The 21,158-nt window shown below is 41.3% G+C and overlaps 1 protein-coding gene across 3 annotated transcripts in view; it reads right to left on the reverse strand.

Moving 5' to 3' along the window:
* Agtr1 (angiotensin II receptor type 1) overlaps positions 1-20,564 on the reverse strand; it is a 43,248-nt gene extending 22,684 nt beyond the window's left edge. The window contains exons 1-3 of one of the 3 annotated variants that reach the window (XM_047564167.1): positions 20,522-20,564; positions 20,141-20,387; positions 10,891-10,973 (exon numbers count right to left, since the gene is read on the reverse strand). The gene's annotated coding sequence lies outside the window, so the exon portion shown is untranslated. Of the gene's footprint in view, positions 1-10,890; positions 10,974-19,989; positions 20,101-20,140; positions 20,408-20,521 lie in introns of those variants that run through there. The other 2 variants (XM_047564168.1, XM_047564169.1) reach the window with 2 other exon arrangements.
* Between the last annotated feature and the right edge of the window lie 594 nt (positions 20,565-21,158).

The raw sequence follows: 21,158 nt of genomic DNA on the forward strand, positions 1-21,158 counted from the left end.
GCCCACGCCACCAAAGAGTGGCTGCCAGGGGAGAGAACCTGAGGTCAGGGTAGGCAAACCAGGCTGTTGGAGATTCTGTTTGCAGGAGGAGTTTGTGGAATAGTGAGGAAGAAAATAAGGCAAAGAAAAAAAATGTTTTTCACATAACGCCACTACTTGTCAACTCCATTCATATAATTTCTAGAAGAAAAATAATACAGACCCAGACTTCTTTGCTGGGCATTGACTCAGAGGGTCTTCACTTGTTTTGGAGGAAGGAACATCTCAAAGGATGCACATACCTGTCCTTGAAGCACATTTTTTTTAACCTTTGCTCTTTGTTTCTATGAACAATGTGAATTTTTCCATGTAAATAATTTTAAATAACAAAAATTCTGCTTAAAATGCAGCCACCTTCTGCATCATTTCCTTTTCTTACAGGGACTTTCAAACTGTTCGACCACTAGAGGTCTGTATTACCTATTTTTAAAAATTATAACTCACTGGCTAAGACTTTCACCTCTCAATTTAAATACCTGTTTCTATGTTTTAACACTTAAAATCTGTTTATGATCTAACACCAGAAGATAAAAGTCACGACACTTTAAGAAATGAAGAAAACATAACAGAGAGCCTTTCGTCTGAAAAGATACAAAGTCTCCCTGCTATTTCTGGTGGACAGAGAGCATACCTTCAAACACAGATCAATGGCCAGTTTCAAATCAGGGGAACATTTATTTTCTGCAAAAGGTCTATGCCAAATAGTCCCTGCAGATATTTAAGATCTGTTTTAATTTTAAAATTTAAAAAGCATTTATTTTCCTATTGCAATGAAAGAAAAATTAAGTAATAAAATTCTCATTTAGTTCCATTAAGACACCAACTTGACCACTTTTATGAGGGTTTTTAAATAAAACTTTGTTTTATTGTTCATACTACATTAATTTAAAAATTAATGTCCCTTCAGGCTTGCTTTATTAGGCTCTGCTACAATTTTGTAAACTAATGCAAGAGCCTGGGATTTCCTGGTTCAAGTTATTAGAGAGGTGGATCTTGCTGGTGCTACCTATTGAAAGGAGAACTCCCCAAGATTTCACTGTGCTCCTGGGTCATGTGAACATTTCAATAGACTAACCCATTTGGGTCTTTCTGCTAGCTGCAGCCCAGGGTCTGAGCCTTCTGGAAGGCTAAAAATGGGGTTTCCTATTTATAGGACTATCCTGAACAGAAATGATGATTTTTTTTTTTCCATAGCATATGGAACAGGCCTCTTAAAACCTCACACACTCATATATTCACATATTTAAATGAAATGGTTGAAAATATCACTGACTTAAAAGCTACAATTTACTGAGCAGTGCACCAGGGGTTTGGATTCTGGTGCTAGATTTTCATAGATTCTAATTATGCCTGCTTTTGGGATAAGTGGCTACATTGGTTGCCAGGCACAATGCTAAGAGGCTCCCCTCTTTTCTGGGCATTATTGCATAATGTTTCTGGTCCCTGCTGCCTCTAGAAGCAGAAGCAGGCCCGGTGTGGCTTCCCTCTCAGTCTGTCACTTGATTAAAACACAACAATTTGCAAGTGTTATTTGGCAGATCAGCCAGGTTCATTTCAAAGGCTAATATTTAACAGAGGGGGAAAAGAACCAATCCCAACCCTTTTAAAAAGTGTTTTCTATGTATTTGCAGGCAAATTGCCTAGTGTTTTAGAAAGACCTCAAAGCTACACTCAAGAATAATTTTAGTAATGTCTTGCACTGCTTGTCTATGTAATCCAGATGATCAGTTCGACAGCAGAAGGGAACGAATTCATAGTGTAATAATTTGTACTACAGACCACAGCATTTAAAGTAGTTAAGTTTGTCTTCATTTCCTGTTGCATTTCTGCCTACGGCTGGTGGCATATGAATTAGCAATTTTCCTCACTGAAATGTGACAGAAAAATATCTGCTTTACTCTAATTCTGAGGATCCCTTTCAAAGCTCATGACTCTTCTCCTATTATTCAAATGACGCTAGCTTATACTTGCACCCAATATCAGTATAAACCTGTAATTAAATACTAGCACAGTGTTCACTTGTATGAAAAAAACAAAAAAACAAAAAAACAAAAACGCTCTATTGTAGCAGTTAAACAACAGCAGGATCTCAGGGGTCCATGAACTTGAACTTGGCTGGTTATTTCTGGGACAGAAATGGTTGGAAGCAAAGCACTGAAGTCAGTTTTAAATTTGGGTCCTGACGCTGACACCAGTCAGCAATGAGGGCCACTTCTGCTCGGTTCCCATTGGGTCCAAGTGGAGCCAATAAGAGGATTTAACCTGGATGTTTATTTTTGTTGTTGTTGGATTTTAAAAAAAAGCACTGCTGGCGGGGGGCGTGGAGTGAAGAACATGGTGCCTGACACCAGGAAATGTCCAGTTAGCGTTCACTACTGCTCTCTACCCTTCCTGTCTTCATTATAAGTGGCAATGCACTGTGATGGCCCCGGACACGGTCACCTCCACGTACTGTGGTGAGAAACGTTAAGACTATGTGAAACAGCTGCTCTCCCAACTCTCCTCCAAAAGTTTTCACCCTTAAAACAAGATCACCCGCTGGGAGAGTTTCAAAGATGATTCATTCCTGGACTGGAGATTTTTAGTCCTTTTTTTTTTTTTTTTAATATAGCAAACTTTAGATTACTTGAAGTCTCTCTTTTTTTTTTTTTTTTTCTGATCTGGAGGACAATTTACATTAGTGACTCTGTGCAAACCACACCTGGCACTGAAAAAGAGCTAAGTAGAGATAACCATTTCCAGGGCGGTTAAAAGACAAGTGAAGAATCTGTTCACATTCAGGAAATGGAAAGAAAAAAAATGGCGAGGCTGCTTAGAATGCCGTTTCCCACCTTCATTATTCCACCTCTCGTCATTTAGAGAAGTTTGTTTTCTCTCAAATGCTTCCCAGCATCTTTGTTTCAGAAGCGAAACCTGCGGGCGAGGCACCTGGAGGAAGCTGGACTCCCTGGCTCTTGCCCTTGGGTGCGATCCTGACTGGATTTCAGGCGTTCTTTTAACTCACCTTGTCCTCCCAGTGCCGCTGGCATTTTGAGGTAGAATGGTCTTATTCTGCAAGGAGCACTGAGGGGACAGTGGCCAGATACTGACGGACAACTAAAACGGTTTCACTCACAGGAAGAGGACTAGACTTTGGCAGTTTGGCCTTTGAGCATCAGTTTCCAAGGACACACCGGAGTTACAACAGAGGGATGTGGCCCCTGAAATCAGAAGCGCTCACTCTCCCGCACAGGAGTTCAGGTCCATTTGAACCAGTTTTATGCCTCTGTGTGAGGAGAGGGGATCTCCTGGCTTGAGGTGATGTATTGTCTGCTCTCAGAACGTCCCAGAGCTCGCTGGGCCACTTTCATGGGATGTCAGTCACCCTGGCAGTGCTGGGAAACAAATTCCTGAAGAGTCATCAATAAAGAACCACTTGGTACCATGAACTAGCCCCAGGACCTGGAAAGATACCAGAAAGGGTCTTTCTGGCTTCTATTGCAGTTGAAAGAGTCAGTCGCACACCAGCTGTTTAGAGCTGAGCCCCACATTTTCTGTCAGCTCGGCCCCACTTCCAGAGCTTCCTTTTTAATTCTCTGAGACCAGTGAGTAGCATTCCACTGTGGCAGGCAGGGAGAAGACCAAAGGGGGCATCACCAAGGAGCTCTAGAGAAGAGGACGGGGGCCCAGGGCAGAGCTCCAATGGGGAGAAGGCCCCCTGAAAGCTGTCCCACGTCTCCCGCTTTGCTTAACCCAGACTGTTCTCAGACCAACCTCGGTTTGAGGTCCTGGAAGAGCATTTTACCACACTGCAGTTGGGGTTAAAAGCTGCACAGTGATGCAGTGTGCAGCTGACCCAGGCTTAAAAAGTTCTGGATTCAAATGAGCGAAATAGTTGTTTGAACTCTGTCCACGTCACAGACTTTCTGAGGCTGAGAGATACGTGCATACTAAATTAAACAGGAATCAGATATAAAGAGCTGGCCAAAGCACAGCTTTATAGTTAGCAGCTATCTTAGTGGGAAGGACAGGTACCGATGGAAAATTCAAGGGTCCGCTAGGAAACATCTATGGCCTATTTTTTTCAGACGTTAAAATACTTCCTAATAATAGTTATTTAATTACTGATCTACTCAAATTTGGAACAACTTGAAATATACCTTTGTGACAAAAACAGTGAGAATTACTTACAATAAGTAAGAATTATGGCACTTGTTGGATCAGAAAGCACATATTTTTAAAACCTTTTGGACCACAGAACTTCCCAGCCACTGAGCTGTTGCTTTCCTCTGGGGAATGAGGTTCCACTATCTCCTTCTCTCCTGGTCACTTCTCATTTCTCACTCTTGGGGAGGTCTCTAGCCCTGCAATGGAGGACCATGGACAGGCAGGACACCACAGATGGGTGCCTTTCCCTCGGTCCTTCTTGCTGGAAAGAGTGACTAACTCCTGTGCCCCAGCTGATAGGAGAGGAGCGAGAGAAAATCAAATTGGCAGGAGAGAAGTCATTCATCTTCATTTTCTTATTTCCAACCTGCAAGCACAGACTGTTAAAGACCCTTGTTCCCTAATCCTCATTAGGAAATCTTGAAGAATGGCAGGACAGGAAAGAGCCAAAGGATATGAAAAGACAATGCCAATAAAAATGAGACCAAGTCAATCTTTTCTCCTTGCTCAGACTCTCCATACATTTTTCGTTGGTGGATTTGAAATTCTCCACTAACTAATTTCATTCCAACTTATATGTCAATGGATGATGCACCTGCAATCCCAAATGTATCTTTTATTTAGAATTTTCTTGTTGGGCTCGAAAGTAAAATAATTTAAATGGAATGCACAGTCTATGAAATGATACCACGTCCACTGGAACCCCTTTACTGAGATCATTGGTGTTAAGTGTCTAAGAAGACGAAGTTTCCGTGGAAAGTAATCTAATGGCAATGTCATGCCGCTCTAAATCGATCACTTAAGAGTTGTTTTTAGGTCCAGAGATACAGGATCACAGATCAGGACTGTCAGCAAATTATCTTTGAAGTGTAAAACATGCCAAGCAAGATACATAAGTGTCCAGGAGGACATGTGTCTCAAGATCAGTTAAAATTGCTGCCACAGACTTAGCCAACAAGGACTGAGTTATGGACTTGACCTGTCTTTTAAATCTATAGTTTGGGGAAGATTTCACCATATTTCGAAGATTTTAAGTCTTAAAATTGCTTAGGTGTTTACATTCCCTTAATTTCCTTTCTCACGTCCATTCTAAATTTGCTTCTAGTTTGTCAGTTCATATCCTTCAATATGTTGTCATTTGTTACATCCATTGAGATTTCTAAGGATTCTGATCCACTTGCTGAGCCTTGGATATGTCTATAAAATCCTGCCTCAGGGCCTTTGCATCTGCTGGGTCCTCTGCCTAGAGCAATCTTCTCCTGGATGTCCACATAGTTCTTTTCTTACTAGGGAGATTTTCCCTAAATCCCCTTTTAAAATTGCAGCATGCCCTCCCACTGCTTCTATACAGTATTCCCACTCCTTATGTCATTCAACATATTAAAACATTTTACTTGCTTGTTTTTCTCTCCATGTACTAGACTCTAAGTTCCATGAGGACAGGGATTTTTGCTTTGTTCACAACTTTCTGCTCAGAGCTGACAACAGTAACTGGCATGCCAAGGTCCAAAACTACTGAGTAACTGACTGTAGGATCTATTTCAGGCTGCAGTCCTAGAGAGGAATACATTGCATTTAATAGACCTTCATTCAGAAGGAGTCTTACTGTCAGGACATTTCCTGGATTCTCCTACTTTAGAGGAAAACTTACAATAGTTAATAACTGGGTCAAAAGAGTGGAAAACTGAAAGGCCATTGGGAGTTGAGCAGTTAAATAAATATGTAAACGTTGGACACAGGCATTAGGGAGTGGAGGAGTCTGAGGCAAGCAGAGTCCACATCCTGCCCTGCTTAAAGGCATTCAGATTTGACAAAGCAACTTAAAACATAACCCCTCTGAAGAAAATCCATGTACCTCCAGCTTCAAAGACCCTCTCCAGTGGCCAGCTGTTATCAATAGGACCAAGGGGACATTTTCTAAGTCACAGTGTTTTTTTTTATTTCTTTTCCAACTGTATGCTCAGGCCTGGGCATGTGCCTAACTCCACATCAGGACAGGAATACTCAACTGATCAAATCTAATTACATTTGCTTCCCGACTAAATTGTGTATCACCTTCCCCTCTTGTGAGAGAAATGGCCCCTCTTGGGTCCTCCCCATCTGATTATTGCAAACCTAATTGATTTGCGACATTTCATTAATAAAGTTAACTAAAACTAATTATACATATTGAATAAAAGTTTCCTGTGAAATGAATTTTTCTATTTAGCTTAAGGGTTCTTAATTGTTAGACTGAATTGCTGAGAAAGAGCACAGAATTACTTTCTCCCGGGAAATAGAGATAGACATTTTTCCCCAACTAATCTGAATTGATGGACGGTGATACCACAAAACTAGACAAGAAAAAAAAATGATTAAATATGAAAGCTAAAGGCGTGGAAGCATCTTTCTCAGAAGACAAAATAGACCACACAGATCTCTTTATGGGTCTTCTTCATGTTAAATTAGGTCTATTAAATTGGTCACATTACCTTAAGGAATCTAAAATGAATTAAAAATTTATTTTCATTTATTGTTCCATTCATAGAGATTTCCTCTCATTTCACTGATACATGCACGCTGTATTTTTCACTCTTTAATTCAAATGGTTTGTTTTGTCTGATTCATCCATCTAATTAAATCTCAATTTTGGCAGAAGTCCAGGGGGAGTCTCCTACCACTTCAATAGCTGGTGCACTGTAGGCCAATTTCCAAAGGACACCTGGTGATGTTCCCTACGTGTTCAGTTGTGTATAGACAAACACACTGCATGCAAAACAAAGACCAGTGCTCCTTACTGGCCAGCGTGGAGGAGGACAGGGCTGGCCCCCGGTGGTACGAAGGATGCTGTCCGTCACACAAGCCTCTGTGGCCGTCTCTCACGAATGACCCACATGCGCCTTGCTTTCATTTTGCCCAAGCAGATTCCTCGCTCTGCATTGCTGAGGAAGACAGCAGTTCCGTCCCCTTCCACCTGTTCTGTGCACTGATCCACTGGAGGCCCAGGAGGTGGCGCAGTGCCCGCCTTTTCCTCTGACCTGGGAGCATCACTGAGCAGCAAGGTACAGACTCTTGAAGCAGAGACAGCCCTTACCCTCTGGTGCACTTTGTCTACCACGCCCCAGCTGTTTAGGGAGCACGTGCTTTGTGCAGAAGCATTCTGCCTCGCCTGAGTGCCAGGAGGAGGGACCCTGCTCCTGGCTGCCTGTGGGCCCTGCACATCACATTGTCCCTGGCGCCCCAGGGCTCCCTGGGTGAGTCTAGCACATATTTAAAAGGCACCAAAGGACTAGTGCCAGATAACTGGCTTCCTTCCACCAGGTTTGGGCTATACTATTACATTTGTGAGATTTCCCAGACTTTTTTGGAATCAAAAAAAAAAGAAGAATTGTACATCTAAATTTTAAGTCCTCAAGGGAAGGACTAAGAAGTAGGAGGGACAGGGTGACGCCACTGCTGGTACCAGCTAAATGTCCTTCCTGCCAGCAAATCACAGCCTCTACGTTCAGGGGCTCATTCTCTGAGCTTTTATCTCCTCACATATCATTTAAGCAAAAGAACAATTGAATAATTTCACTAGAGATAAACCGTGTGAATAGAAGGCTATTTAGAGTAAATTTGCTTACCCTCAAAACAAATTATATTTTTTGTTTATTAAACACAAATGGTTAACCTTGCTTCCCCCACCCTCCCCCACCACTGGTAAGATTCTGATATTCATATTTTAGAATCCCTAGCCGTGTCCAAACTTCTATAGTGTATGCTTTCCTTGAAAATAAAAGGAAATGTATAAAGGGAATATTGGCTGGATATTTATATTCCTTTCTCACAGCTAGCTTTATCGCTACTTCAAGCCCCCTTATGAGTCAATAACTCAAAGACAAATATGTTTTTAATTTCTTGCCATGTGTAACCATTAGTTCAGGAAACACACGTGACAGATTTGCTGGGTTGAGGTGACTGGAAAGGGGCTAAGGCTGCTGTCTCACTAATGGGATCACGTTAGTGGACAATGACTACGAACTTCCAGGTAGACTGTAATAGGAGGTGATTATAATCATTAAAAATTAAAACTACTGTGTGTGTCTATCATTCATCTATCAATCATCTCTCTATCCATCCAGCTTTCTATATATTCCACATAAAAACAAAGACTTCTAAACTCATATACATTTCCATAAAAAAGAAAAAAGAAGTGTCCTCATACTTATTGTTTGGCTCTCCAAATTGTTTACAAACTCTATTTAAGCCTACACAAATGAGACCTGTCTGTCATTGTAGTAAGACAAACTTTATGGAAAGTTTGCTCAGGTGGAGGTGATGGGATGGAGGTAAACAGACAGTCAAGTGCCCTAGTCCTCAGCTCCCTGTAGCTGCAGGTGCCTCTTCAAATACTGAAGAAATCAAGAACTTTAGAAGACTACATAAACTACTTACTCCCCTGCATTTAAATATGCATACAAATAAGAAAAGGTAAAAGAGACCTGTGAAAAGTATGTCCCGGGTAATACAATGGCTAGGAAACCAGAATTTCAGAAATACTTTAAAAAATTTCGAAGGAAGTTAAAATGAGCACACAAGTTTTCCACCAAGTGGCAATGAAAGTCCACTGTGCTATTAACACATCTGCTTCAGGCAGTGCTATCCAATGGAACTTTCTCTGAGCATAGAAAAGTTCTACTTCTCCACTGTCCACTAGCTCCTTGGGTCTACCTCCCTGGGTCTACCGGGCACTTGAGATGTGGCTGGTGCAATGGAAGAAGTGAATTTCTAATTTTAGTTAATTGTAATTAATTGATATTTAAACTTAAATAGCCACCTATGGCTAACGGCTCCCCTATCAGATGATACAAGTCCACAGATGTTAAGCCATCAAGTACATTTTTTATTCTTTTAAATGTACCAATCAGGTTTTCTCCATTTACTGTAAGTAGATTTCAACATAAATTCTTTGGACCTCTAAAACAAGGTCTGAAATGCTGTTTGCACATCACTGGTTTAAATCAATAAGAGATCAGAGTTCGGTACTCAGAGCTGGTGGAAGTTTTAAAGGGATGTCACAGAGCTTGGAAGGCCTTCTGCCAACCCTGCCTGGGTTTCAGTATAGTGCCTACCACCCGGGATGGGGCCTTGGAGAGAGCGTTACAGGAAGCCAGGGACACAGTTGCTGGTTAGTGGTACATTGGTATGACATTGGTTCTTAAACAAAGTCCAGCTTTTTAGAATAAAGTATGTTTTGCTTACTCATCTGAAACTCAAAGGTTTGAAGAAGTTTAAAAATTTGAAGTATGTTTTCTTCAGTGTTTTGTTTTTCTTAAGCAAAACACCATGATTCTTTGGGAGGTTTTGCCTCAAATGTGTGACTTGGAAACGGAAGGTTTTGGAATTATAGGAGAAGGGAAGCAGGTCCAAGAATCACTCCCTGGATTAACCCTCTGGCTTGTACCACAGTAGGGCTGCTGAGGTGTCATGGAGAGAGAGCTACTTCTGTCGAGTACTGTAAAGATGCATGCTGTCTTACAATCTCCCCAATAATTTAGTTTTACTGAAGTGAATTTTGTCTGAAAACAGGCACAGCCCAAACCCCCAAGCTTATCTATACAAAATTAAAAAATAAAAAAAGAAAAGACAAGAAAGAAAAAGAAAGCGCGCGCGCACACACACACACACACACAAACACACCACAAAACTAAAGATAGATGGAACTCTGTAGAATGTGACTATTTTTATCTCCCAGATTAAAGCAGTCCTAAATAGTTTCCTAACACCACTACCATGGAGTGCCTTCCAGAAAGCGTTTCCTTTATGCCAATCTGGTGAAGAATAAAGCCACTTCTTCTATTTATCTACCTAACCTCTATTTTGATGAAATAGAATCACAGCATATTCAGAAATGGTGCAAGTTACCTTTTCAATTTCCCTGGAGAGAGGGGGGAAGCTGAGAGCTTGCTCTTGGAGTTGAGGGCTTTTGGCTCCCCTCCCCCATTACTGGGATAACTTAAGGACTCCTTTTAAAAATGGGGAAAACATCAGACAGGTCCATGAGACAGGAGTTGGGCAGAAAAGAGCTGACCCAGGCGATGGTACTAGTCTATATGCCAAGTTCTGAGAAATTCGCCTTCTGCTGTGGGACCCCAGGCTATCCCTGTGCGTCACTGGGCGGGGCTCCATGGCGTGAAGGTTAAGGCCAGGCTTCCAACTCCATTTTCATATTACCCCCTGCCCAGCCCCACATCCAAACTGGAGTAAGAAAGAAGTTTACAAGAATGAGACTTTGAGACGTGTGGCTTTTCTGCAGGTGAGCAGGTCACATTTGAGGACTTAAGCAGGTCAGGCTTTAGACTTCTGGAAGTGAGGGAGGGGCATCCCAGCACAGATACCCCGCTAGGCGGCTGATAAGAGAGCACAGGCATTTCCTAGCTGGCCCTCAGAAGCCTACACAGCAAGGACAGAACTGCTCAGAGCAGTTACCGATGGCCACGAAGAGTCTTTGCCAGGGAGTTGCAGATCTCTCACATGGAAGCACCTTGGTAACTCAGACTGTTCACATTTCAAGTCATATAAATACATGCAATCTTAATCTCTATGTTGGAAGGGACGGAAGGAGCCTGGAATGTCTCTCTTCTGCTTCCTCTATTTCTTTCACAGAACAAGGGCCTGTGTATCCTTGATAACTTCTTAGGAAACCTATGGATGGACACAATGCTGTAGACACAGTTCTCTTACCTGGTGGCCACTTTCTTGGATGTCTTCAGTGATTATTCAGATGAAACCCCATCCGTTCTAGACCAATCTTTCATGTATTAAATCTGCAAAGGAAAAAAAAAAAGATTAAAGTGATTCATGAATGTGGTCATATTTTTATTTTTTAATTTATAGAGTAATCGTTCACACTGCATATTAAGAATGTTTTTGAAGGAATGAAATCATGTGTTTCGCCTCAAGAACATTCTGTCCTTATTTAGAGTTAGGTGGCACCAGGCAGCTGTCAGGGGATCCTATTTTCCTGCCTGCTCATGGTCACCAGCTTCCCCAATACCTCATGGACATACACCAGAGAAAGAACAGAATACTTTTTGGTGAAATAATGTAGTCTTATTCTAAGATGCTTTCTGTAGACATGGCTACTAATAAAAACATGATAATGGTCTGGATATTTGCTTATGCATCTAGAGTAAGCTTAGCTATGTGATCTTTTTAGTAAAAATTTATACAAGTGTTACTGCACCATAATTTAAAAAAATACCATTGTAAAAGATCTTTTGTTCTGTTTTTCTTTTTCGCAGATGTAATACCCGCCTGTAATATAAATGTTGAGTTACAGAAGAATATAAAATAAAAGTAAACATCTATCTCCTCACCTGCTCTTATTTTGTTCCTAGAATAACTTCCTAGAGATAATGAAGAAATTGTGTATCCTTTTAGGACTATAAAAAGTGAATGTACATGCATATAAATGTGTGTATTTATGTTCTTTCTTTTTATGTATATTAGTCTGTTCTTTGCTATCTTCATTTGTTAATTTTGCTTAATTATTGTGGCAAATAGCTTTCCCAGGTTTCTTATTTATCTCTGGAATTTGTTTATGGTACTTTTTATTGTTTAACCATTTGTGTGTGTGTGTGTGTGTGTGTGTGTGTGTGAAGTCAAATGCATCAATATTTTTTTATATGAATTTGGAAGATTTTTTTAAATAATATTTTTTTAAGTTGAAGAGTTATTCAAACAGATAATGTATGGGTGACTGTTTGTTTTGAGCAGCTACATATTTAAACTTTACTGTAGTATGGTAAGAGACGAATTTTGGAATTAGAAGGACCTACTAGCAAAAGGCATTTTCCGTAAGGTGGCTTCTTCTTTAAAATGCCAAGGTGCTATAAAAACTACCGACTGTTTTGTAAGGCTGAAATGTAGCTTAGGAAAAAAAATTACAGAGAGGGTCAGATTTACAGTACAAGTCTCCAGAGAGTTAATGGTGGTTATCTAAGACCTGAAATCCAGAGTGAGTTATAAGGAAAGTAACAGAAATCACAAGACAAATAGCAAGAAGTATGAAAGTAATAGGGATTCATTTGGAAGGAAATTTGGAAGTCATGTAAAAAAAAATCAAACCTGAAATTAATAACCTCGAATCATTTTTAAGATTTATTATATATTTTTTGAATCTTTCTTTCTTTTCTGCTCCAGAAATATGCAGGCATTTAACAAACATACATGACTTTTTTCACAAGTCAGTGCTAATACAACCAAATTACTTTCAATAGAACACCAAGAACCCAAGTCAGACTTTAAAGGCATCTTGACAAGAACCTATACACACACACACACACACACACACACACACACACGGTAATTTGATTTATATTCTGTACATTGCTTTGTTTACTTATAATTACCTTGTCAGTAAATATTATTAAGTACATAAAATATTATATACTTATGCAGAATGTACTTGTATAAAATAAATACTACCTGTATAATTTTCTACCACATGACTTCAAAATGTCCTGTTGGCGTACCTCTTCCGTCAGCACATCAAAGGGCAGGGCATATGCAAAAATTCATCAAGCAAAATCACATTAGGTCCTCCCTGTCTTGATAACTTGGCAGTGATTGGACATGTGAAGGGCACAGGCTGGGAGACGTCACGGTGCAACGTGTTGTATGCGAAGTGACATCATTTGAATGGAAAGAGTTTATTAAATTTGGGTTAATGGAGCATTCTTGTTCTAGAGGCTACTATGCAGATTTAGAACCAAACCAAAATGCATGGGAGGCTGGGTCCTGGCTCAGTGGTGGAGCACTTGCCTCGCATGCGTGAGGCGCTGGGTTGGATCCTCGGCACCACATAAAAATAAATAAATGAAATAAAGGTATCCATAACTAAAAAATATTTTTAAAAAATGCATGGAAATCAGTTATAAAGAAGAATTTGGGTCAAAATGTATGAAAAATGATAGTGATAAGATTGTAAATTTATGAAAATTAATAGGAGAAATTCTGTGAGATTGTTTTCAATCTGTTTAGGAAAAAAATACCAATACAGATTAAATGAAGCCATAACCATAAATATTTGGGCTTGGTGAAACCAGTGGGACTCTAAGTGGCCATCCGGAATGACCGCCTGTGCTTTCTTTGTGTTAGCATACGAAACTCTGCCTGCTATGTGCTAAAGTTCTCCTGGGCATCACTTCCCCCTGCAGCCCCCACCACAGGGCGTGAGAGCAACCCTGGGCTGACTGTGCCCTAACCTGCAACTTAAAATCTAGACTCTATTGTTAGCGTCATCTGAATATCTTGAGATCTAGATCCAAGCAGCAGGTGGGATTCTGTCTCCCAGAGATGTGCCTTCAACACTGAGAAAGTCACGGCTGCTCAGTCCTGTTGGCACACCTCGAAATTCAAGCCTGATCTCAGGGAACCCAGACTCAGCTCAGTCTTCTGACCACCTGCAGTGAGCCCCCCATTCAAACAAGAGGCATTTGGTGGGGGACCCCTCTGACAGCTGTCAATCTGTGTGCACTGGGATCTATAGTTTAGGGACTGAATTATTTGGGGAATAACTGGTTTAAAATAAGTCACCACTTGCTTGGGGACAGTCTGCTTAACAGCTATAGTCAACTCTGGTTTTATAAACCATGCTTGTGGTAAATAAGCATTTGTATCCAAGACCAAAACAGAAATACATATTTGAGTTGGAAAGTTGAATAGTGTATCTGGTTCAAAAGGCAACTGTTTTTTTTTTTTTTTCTTTTTTTGCGGTGCTGGGGATCGAACCCAGGGCCCTGTGCTTGCAAGGCAAGCACTTTACCAACTGAGCTATCTCCTCAGCCCCAAAAGGCAACTGTTTTTATAACATCGAAACACCAAAAATTCAACAGTAAATTATGGGAGAATAGAGATATATCAAGAGTTAATTTTTAACATTATGTTATCCATTCCCTCCTTTCCCTCCTCCTCTCTCCTTCCTCCCTTCCTTCCATCAGGGTCTTGCCATGTTACCCAGGTTGGCCCCAAACTCCTAGGCTCAAAGGATCCTCCTCCCTCACCTCCCAAGTTGCTGGGACAATAAGTACAGGCCACCAAGCACAGCTATCATTCTTTTTTAAAAAGCTTGATTGAAGTCGATGATATATAACCCCCTCCCCCCCACACGCATTATATGCATACATTTTGACAAGTTTGGATGGGCTTGCATCATTTTAGTAGTTTTTGGCCAACTAAAACAGGAATTTCTAGAATTCTTCATTATGACACTTAAAGGCAAATGTTATAACTAAGATGCAATTGGATATGCAGATGCTAATTCACAATAAGGGGGGTTAGGGAAGAATAGACTTACTTTAGATTAGGTAGAGGGGAGTAAAGGGAGGGGAAGGGGTATGGGGTAGGAAGGACAGTAGAGTGAAACAGACATTACCTCATGTACTTGTATGACTGCGTGACTGATGTGATCCTATAGTATGTACAATCAGAAAAATGAGACATTATACTCCATTTATGTATGATTTATCAAAATTTATAAATGCATTCTACTATCATGTATAACTAATTAGAAAAAAATTTAAAAATTGAAAAAGATACATTTGATTTAGTTTTCATATGAAGAAAATAGGACTTGATTTCAAAATATAACTTTGAATACATTTTCAAATCATTAAAAAGTAGGCATCGTAGTGGCAAGCAGAGCGGGCAGCAGCGAGGGTGGAGGCTTTGGGATCAGAATCCCTGTGTCTGAATCTCGGCTCTCCCGGTTACCCCATCTGGGTGAGCTGCTTTCCCCACCATTACTCAGTACCCCAACCTATAAATTGGGGATACAGTAGTGACTCTCTCATAGGCTCATTGTGAAGATTAAGTCAAAGACCACATTTAAGAACTGAACATTGCATTTAATACAGGATATGAACTCAATCAATGTTAGTTTTATTAACATGTGAGTTGATTAAAAGGCCAAGAAAATCACCTCTGGGTAATCATTTTAAACAAGACTGTGCATGGTGCTTCTCTAACTTTCATGCGTGTTTGGATCTCTTGGGGGCTCTTGCAAAAATGCAAGTTCTTATTCAGTGGGTCTGGGTGGGGTCTGAGAGTCAGCATTTCTGATAAGCTCCCAGGTGATTCTGAAGCTGCTGCTCTTCTATGTACTGTGACACCTGAGGTCACTGAGGATGGTTGGTTGCTCTCGTCTGTCATGTGATGAGTCTCCAAAAGGATGAAGGTGGGATGTGCATAGACTGAATATGCTTTCTAGGTGTGTCTAATGGTCTTGCTTTACTCAAAGCCTCTCAACCCCTAAAGAACCACTGGCTTGGTAGTTCAACCTTTTATTCTTTCTCATTTTCCTTTTCTCAGTCTTTACTTTCTCCTTGACACTGCTGCTTCAGATTGAAAAAATGGTATTAATGCCTGGTTCCCCAGTTAGTAAGGCTGAAGCATCACTTTCATTTTATTGTGTATAACAAGACAATAGAATAGTCTAAGGGTTTTCTTTCCAAATTTCCTTAGAATAGTCTCATTTCTCTTTTAAAATGTAAGGATCTGAAAAATACGATTAACATTTTCTGTAGTATCAACTGAAAACATCCAACCAACGAGCAAGGAAGTGACTTGTGAAGTGGAAACTCACAGAACATAAGAACACATCTGATGTGCTCCCAGGTGTCACAGGGACAGTACTTACTACAGAAGTGACTGGAACCCAAGGACGCAACCATATTAGACATTCCACTGGTTTGAAAGGCAGGACAGAAGGAGGGGCTGTTTTTAAGAGTCTTCCCTTTTAAAATATGTGTTTATCTTCACCTACTCCCTCCCTCCCTCCCTCTCCCTCTTCCCTCCCCCCAACCCAGACCATTTTGATACTCTATGTGTCTTCAGGACCCAACATGGCTCAGATTGCTAGTATTCCCTCTGCAAGAAGCTGCTACTGTTGTTGATACATTTCACAGACATAATTCTTCAATTTCCAAAGCAGATAAGAGCTTTGATTAATATAAAATGAGAAAATATTGGAAAAAAGCAGAGGGAGTGAATTAAGCCATCATAAATTCTCTTTAAGAGCACCCAGCCATAGAGGCATTTCCAATATTCTTACTCTGCATTTAACCAGAGTACTTAGATCCATTGATCTAAGTAAGATTTTATACCATTTGGTAAAGATCAAGGCATTTTATATGCATATAAAATTAATAAGAAACCACTTAGAAGTGGATTCAAATCAAAGGATTATTAATTTCATGATTTTAAATTTTAAGCACATCTAGAGCTTGAAATAGGAAAGAACCTCACAATCATGGAAAACAAAGCAAACTCATAGGTGACCCATTTTCTAAACTTTTAAATGTCAGAAAAGTAATCAAATATGAGAATAGCGACACATTGAAAAATATTGGGTATGGGAAGGATACTCTGACAATCACTGTCAGATTCTAAACATTCATTTCTACTTAAGATGTTCAGATGATGGACCTATCGAGGAACCAAACAAACCAGATAAGACCAAAAGCAAATCGTTCCCAATTGATCTGCAAGAATAATGTCAAAGGAAGCAGTCATATAGCATTTGTACTATAGAATCAATTCTGTGATAGTGAAATATTTGGAAGGACAGTTTTAGTTTTCATATGCAAGGAAGTTTTTCCCTCATGAATATCTGCTATGAATAGAAATCAAAATTGGATAGCAAATCTTTAATGTTAAAGCTAGCAGTTACATTCACTTGTCATTTCCATGACTAGTCTAAACACATACTTTGTTTTCTATTGACATTAGAGTTATAACTAGCTAATAAAATATGGAAAATTTATAGCTCTTTAGATTTTTTTTTTGGTTGGGCTCTGATTGAAACATATTTTAGAACTCTACTAGGATAACCATAGTTACTAGCCAAATCAGTTAAACATTAGTTCAAATCTCTATGGATGGTCCCTGATTTAAGGTGATTTTACATGTTAAGCTATTCAAAAATTGTTTTTTAGAAGCTAAAAATCCTTATCATAAATAAAGTAAAAAGTGATAGCTAAACTTAGGATAGAAATTGAACAAAATTTGCTTATCAGAGATATAGTGTATTACTTGAATAAGCACCTACATGAAATGAAATGCAAGTCATGTTAATCCAATCTCTTGGGGTGATTTGGAAAGAAAACCCTTCAAACTATTTTTGAAGGAAAACATAGCACTTTTTGGCCCAGATGCATTGAAAAGCTGACTTTTCCAGTTTGCTAAATAACATAGGAGGAAAGTGTTCCTAACCTGGACTTGGATACTTCTTCACATCTTCTGCTCCAGAACCATATTTCCCTATTGCCACAGTGTGCCCTCGAAGTAGCTGTTTAATCTTTGCAACACTTGGACATACATTTCTAAGCAAAATTCTTAATTACTAGCCTGCTTGGGAGCATCTTTGACCTTCCCCATTCATGACTGGGCAAGAAAAGGGGCAGGTAAACCCTAAGGGTGAAGCATGGGCAGCTGAAACATGTAGATATAATGGGACTCTGTTCCTGGAACAGATTTGACAGCAAAATACAGTAACTCTCAGTTATCTGCTTAGACAGGGCACTGACAGCAAAGAAGAGCCATGTATCATTTATCATGCATTTAAACTGTGAGTTTCAAATTCCTCCTCAGTTAGGTATTTTACCTGGGCTTCTGTTAAGTAGCAGATTATACTTTCCTCATTTCCTCTCTAGAATAGGGCAGGATACTCATTACTATTAATTAGTCAAAGTGACAACAGTAATAATTTGCAGCAACATCAAAACAAAATAAAACAAAATTATAAACACATATCCACACAATTCCATTCTCAACTAGGAAGATGACGAAGAAAATTGAGAAACCTAACAGTCCACAGTTTGTCTTTCTTTGAACATGACCCAAGGTAAGAGAGAGGGGACAGATTTAGGCTCAGGGAGCTATGGAACAGAGAGCTTTGCCAGAGCAACAGTGACCAAGAGACATTTTGTAAATCTCAGGGAGGGCCATCAGTGGGGCTAATGGAAGAAACAATCAGTTTTCTTCTGAGATGATGATGGGCAGTTGATTCCGGAATCAACTCAAAGACTAGGAGAACCAGAATTCAAGACCTCACGATGAGAACCGAGAATGATGAAGTCAAGGGGAAAAAAAAATAGGGAGAAAAAGGAGCCAGAGTAGTAACAGTTTTGAAACTAATAATCATGAAATTTTAGCCAGTTGAGGCTCCTCCCTGAACCACGTTATAGGAACTGCCAACTATAATTTAGAAGATGGACACTCGGATCTATCACTGGAAACTTAATGTTTGTCCAGGCAGATAATTTAGCAGTAAAATTAGACAATTTTGAAGATTGCCAATATGGGCTAACAGGTTAATTTTTTCAGATTTTTTTTTTAAGCAACAACCAAGAAACCAAAAGACTCAAGAACTTTTATCACTGGAAGGGGACCTTTTGGGCAGAGACCTAAGGTTCACAGTTGAATGGCTACTGAATAGCTAGTCCCCAGTCCCTTCTCCCTGTGCTTCCCTGTCCTGCACTGCTGCCAGCGAGGGTGGTGGAGAGGAAGAGGTTCCTAGGGCAACATCACCAGGGAACCCATCACAACCTAAGGAGAGATTATCTACATAGGACCTTTATAGCTATGGAATCACTACAAGAGAAAAAGGATTTTGTTTGTTTCTTTAACCCAGGGTACATGCTAGGCAAGCAGTCTACCACTGAGCTATACTCTCAGACCCCCAGTTTCAGTTTTAGAAAAGATCATAAAGGGGTGAAAGTTTGTGCTAAGATAAATAAACACCTGGGGCCTTAGACCTCTCTGCTGGTAACTACCAAGAGAGTCAAGTTAGGGAGGAAGCACCTTCAAGAGGACACAAGTTGCTCAATATTTATAAACAGGACTACAGGGTGTGGGGCTTCTTGCCTCCCTCCCTGTTACTCTCTCTTCCCAGAATGACACAGGAAATAAATGCAGCCAAGATCCAAAAGTGACCCCAGGGGAAAGGAAGCACCCAAACTTGCACTGAGCAGAGAGGCTTCTGAGGGCTGGTAGTGGAGTTTGGATACTTAATGAGGTCATTAGCCAACAAAGATTAGGTAAAGAGATGGCCCCAGGAGGGTCAATGGCCAGGTCTCTCTAGTGCTTGCCCAAAGAAAATGGAAGAGGAGACACTCGAGAAGATTTGTTGAGCTCTTTGGCGACCACAGAAGGCTGGCACTGTGCAGAGGCAGAAGTGGACATTTGTTTAGGAGAACTGGAAAATGGGGTGTTAGATAAGTGGACTAGGGGACCGCGCAACAGACTCTGTTCAGTCCCAGACACAGATGTCTTTCACTAAAATCCAGCCTTAGTTACAAAAGTGCGCAGGTCAAGGTTGTGGAGACGGGGTATGGAGAAGCTCTGCTCCCTTGTGCTCCCCATTTGGTGCATCTCCTGGGAGCACCTGCGGGTAGGAGAGTTTGGCACCGGTGGGGACTGTGTCCGATGCCACTTATCCACTGGTAGGGGTGGCAGGGACAGGGGGAAGGGGAGATGAGCGGTGCGGCGACACTGCCTGGGAAGCAGAGGGTTAGGCAGAGGACGCTTACTTAACTTTACGTTAAGAGCGCACAACTTTTCAAAAGGAGGGCCCGCGGGGTCACGCGGGCTTGCCTGTCAGCTCTCAGTTACAGACTAATCCAGAAGCCTCGGAAGAAAGTTGACTCGGCCGCCTCCCATTTCTGCTGAATTCTAGCTTGTACTCGAAAAAGCTAGGTCAAAACCAAATGAAAAATTTTGGAGTGCGCGCTGCAAATAAGCCCAGGCTGTGGCCTCGGTGCCAGAAGCCCCTCACCTCACCTGGGGACCCGCGGCTGGCTCCGGAGGGAGCGCGACAGGAAACACGGTGGCTCTCCCGGGTCCTGGGGAGCCTCCCAGCGCGGCATCCACCGCGGGCTGCTACTCCCGCCCCTGCAGTCCCCAAGCAGGCCAGGAGGTCAGGGGCACTCACCCTGTCCGGGGCGCTGCGCCACGTCCCGCAGCGAGCTGGCTGTGCCTCGCCTCCGTGCCCGGCTGTGCGCCCTCACTCTCTGGGTCAGATACAGCCGATGGCCGTCGATCGTTGCCAGGGTCCGGCAAAGCTGGCAGCTGTGTACCCTCACAGGCGTCCCGTCGCTCGCTACTGCCTGGGATCCCAGCTGTCAGGCGCTGTGATCAGCCTCCAAGAGGCAGCTCCAAATTTATAGCAAGGGGTGTTGCTGCTCCGTGGGTTCCAGGGATGAGACTGTTTTGCCTTCCTCCTCCGCCCCGCCCCAGGAGACCCTCCCGGCCCAACCCCGCCCTCTCCAGATTCTGATGGCCGCGGATGCCACAGGCGTCCCATGTCACTTACCCAGCGCGCACCTGCCCTGGAATCCCGCATCCCATCCTGAGGGGTCGCGAAGCGCGGGAGCTGGTGGTAAAGGAACATCGTGTTTCCGCGGAGATAAATGTTACCTCTCTCCCTCTCTCTCTCCTCTCTCTCTCCTCCCTCCCCTCTCTCTCTCTCTCTCTCTCTCTCTCTCTCTCTCTCTCTCTCTCTCTCTCTCTCTCTCTCTCTCTCTCTCTCTCTGGAAAACTGTTAAGGATGAATTAGGAATTAGGAAACTTCCTTGTCTTTCCTGTAACTCAAAATTCGGCAATACTGTTATGGATCATGGATCACATAGATTAATTTCAAGGTTCTAAAATGAAAGGGTGGATTTTCATTTCCTCCTATTGGATATGCTACCCAAGTTGCTTGTTTTAAAGTAAAAATAGACAAAGTTATAAAACAAAATATCACCAAATATTTTCCAACAAGTTAATATCAATTCTTTTAAAACTCTTACCAAAAAAAAAAAAAAAAAAAAAAAAAAACTAGAAGGGTGAAAGGAATATTTCCCATTGCATGCTATGAGGCCAGGACTACTCTGGTACCAAAACCAGATAAAGAAATCACAATAAACAAATAAAAAACCACAGGCCCTTATCTTTTCTGAATACAGATA

Source organism: Sciurus carolinensis, chromosome 9 (genome assembly GCF_902686445.1).
Source record: "Sciurus carolinensis chromosome 9, mSciCar1.2, whole genome shotgun sequence".
Taxonomy (NCBI): domain Eukaryota; kingdom Metazoa; phylum Chordata; class Mammalia; order Rodentia; family Sciuridae; genus Sciurus; species Sciurus carolinensis.